A 3,113-nucleotide genomic window follows, 5' to 3' on the forward strand; every position below is an offset into this window, starting at 1 on the left:
AATTGCCGAGCGCCTGCCTCCACCAGGGACTGCACACGTGTTCTTATTCCCTGGTCACCACACTCTTGAGGTAGGGACCCTCCCTCCATGTTTCAGGGGAGAAGCCGAGACTCAACGAAGCCTGGCACTGGGCTCAAGGTCGCAGAGCCGGTGAGCACCAGAGGCAGGTGAGAATCCAGGTCAGCTTGATTCCTGCACCCGCCTCTCCTCGCACCAGGCAAGGGTGGCTGGTCACAGATGGTCTCACGGCATTCTCATGTTGGTGAGACCTGGACTCCCCAAAGACAGCTCTGGGCTGACTCAGCCAGAAAGTGTGCTGTCATCGAGACCCCCATCTGCTGGTCTCCAGGGCGGCGTGGTGGTGCTCTCTGCAAAGGCTGTTTCCTTAGTGCTTGAAGAAACTCTTCAGAACCAAGCACTTCTTCCACTGGCTTTTGAAGAATCTACTTTGATCTCTCCTCCAGCATCTGTTTCAAGATCCTGCTGGACCTGAGCTTCCACCTTGGGCAGTATTTTGTCAGTTTTTTATTGCCTTAAAAAAATACCTAAGACTGGGTAATTTGCAAAAAATAAAAAATAAACAACAACAACAACAACAACAAAATAAAAAGTACCATTTGGCTTGTGGTTCTGGAGGCTGGGCAGTCCAGAGCCTGGTGCTGACCAGCAAGGGACTTCTTGCTGCATCTGAACAGGGTGGAGGGCGTCCTTGGTGAGGCAGAACGGGCATGCTGCCTGTGGTCTCTCCCTTTTCTTATGAAGCCATCGGTCCCATCATGACCTGTCTTTCTAGCCTTTTCTTATGAAGCCATCGGTCCCATCATGGGGGCCACACTTAGATGGCCTCACCTAATTCTAATTACCTTCCAAAAAACCCCACCTCCAAGTGCTATCATCACATGAATTTGGAGAGTAAGTTTTCAACACCATGAAATTTGGGTGACTCATTTGAACTATAGAAGGTAGGATGAGGCAGGGGCTGAAAACCACTGAAAAGGACAAAGATCTGAGAGGTGTGTACCTGACCCCAGTACGAAGGGAAGCCTGCAGGACACTTGGGAAATGGACCCAACTCTCCAACAGGGACCCCTGTGGAGCCTCTGCCAACCTGCCAGGCACTCTGCATAGTGGCAATGATCCTCACAACCAGCGTGTGAGATGCCATTGCCCAACTTTACAAGTGGAAAAATCAAGGCTCAAAGAAGTTCTGCTGCTAAGCGTTTCCAAAGTCGACGCACACCTGACACCCCACAGGTGTGCTGGCCTGGCGTGCTGACACTTGGGGGTTCCTGAGCCACTGAAGTGAGATCACCCTTGCCAAGGCATAGCCAGAGCCCAGCATCTGCAGCAGGGAGCTGGCTGGGTGGGGCTGCACGGGTGGATTGGGAGGGCTGAGCACAGACAGGCCCTGCCTTGGACCACTGCTCTCTCATGCTCCATGATGGTGTTGACAACTGTCAGTCATGCCAACACAGCACCGGAAGAACCACCACACGTGGGGAATGTGTCCAGAGGGTCACACCCCTTCTGTCCCTCACAACTGAAAGACTGCCAAAGACCCAGTAAGTCTCAGAGCCGCCTGTCAGAGGAGGATCCACGTGTCAATCCCTGGGACTTGTGGGCTGGGAGCCCAGTCATCCAGTGCTCCTCAGCAGAGCCCCTGCAGAGATGGCAGAGGCCTTTAGGCTTCCACCTGTGCTCTGAATGACCAGCTGACCTGTCTTTCTAGCCGTGACCTTGGCCTTTGGCCTCCTACACCTTGGCGCTCTCTACACCTTGTCCTACTTACAATGCTGGCTCTTTCCATTTACCTTCCCAGTCCTGCTGACCTGAAGAGGTCACTTGGCCCAGTCCATGATGGCCTTGAGCCCCACCCTTTGGCTTCCAAGCATTGACCAATTGATTTTGTTCATTCTTCATTCTTGGACCCGTGGCCATTTATGAAATATTTTTTGAGGTTGACGCAGAAGAGGTGTTCCTATCTAAGGGACCCATGATCTGAGCTGCATGTGGTCACATCTATTTGTGCAGTTCAACACAGCAAGCTGAGAAGCCGACCCTGTAAGAGTAGTGACTAAAAAATGTGCTTTCTCAGAGATGCGCCATCTTGCTTCCATGAGGCCAGAGTTCTGGTCTCAGCATTGCCCAGATTAGCCAATGGCCTCCTCAGGTCATCTCAGCCATGGATCCCTTCATTTATTTGGCCATACGTGTGTTTGTTAGATATGTCTTCACAACGTGTTTGCTCACCGTGTGGTAGGCATTGAGCACAGAGCTGGCTGCTGAGGAGGCTGCAGGGAGAAGACACAGCTTGGTCCCAGGTGGACCCTAAGCCTATGATAAGTGTCACAGAGACAGAAGAGGACAAATGCAGAGGAGAAGCTGGACTGGGGTGAGGCAGCAGAAGCCCAGGAGTGCCCCCAGCCACCGGAGGTTGGAAGAGGCAGAAAGCTTCTCTCCTGAAGCCTCCGGAGGGTGCCAGGCCTGCTGTCCCTCGGACTTCTGCCTTCCACCTCCAGAACTGGGAAAGCAACATTTCTGTTGCTTGAAGTCACCAGGTTTGTGATCAGTTATTCTGTCAGTCACAGAAAATATAATCCCTATGATCTCTCCACTCAACTTCAGGCCAAACAGTCTGAAACCTAAATAAAGAGCCAGGACTGGGGACGGTCTTTGGTGATCGCAACCATTCGGTGTTTGTCAGCTGTACTTGTGGAAGTAGAAACAACTTGGGAAGGAAAACAAGACACTGGGCGTAGCTGGTCGCTCTGCCTGAGCCACGCTGGGAAGGTCCCAGCTCCCTTGCTATTTCCAGGGTAAAGAGAAAGACTGATGGTCACCTGGTCCCCATGGAGATGCCAATACCCACCAGTCTTGACTACAAAAGAAAAAACAAATTTAATTTCGGAATGGTTTATAATTCAAAAATGAAAAATAGCTTGCTGCAGTTTGAATCTGCCTTTGTCCCCTGAAACTCACAGTGAAGTTCAACCTTTTTGTGAGGTATGAAGAGGGAAGGAACGTAGCTTGGCCGTGGTGTTTAGGATTCCAGAGGTGTTTAGGTGGTGAACGGGGCTTTGGGAGGTGTTTAGGATTCCAGAGGTCATTGGTGG

Source organism: Sciurus vulgaris (genome assembly GCF_902686455.1).
Source record: "Sciurus vulgaris genome assembly, chromosome: 5".
In the NCBI taxonomy this organism is placed as follows: Eukaryota; Metazoa; Chordata; class Mammalia; order Rodentia; family Sciuridae; genus Sciurus; species Sciurus vulgaris.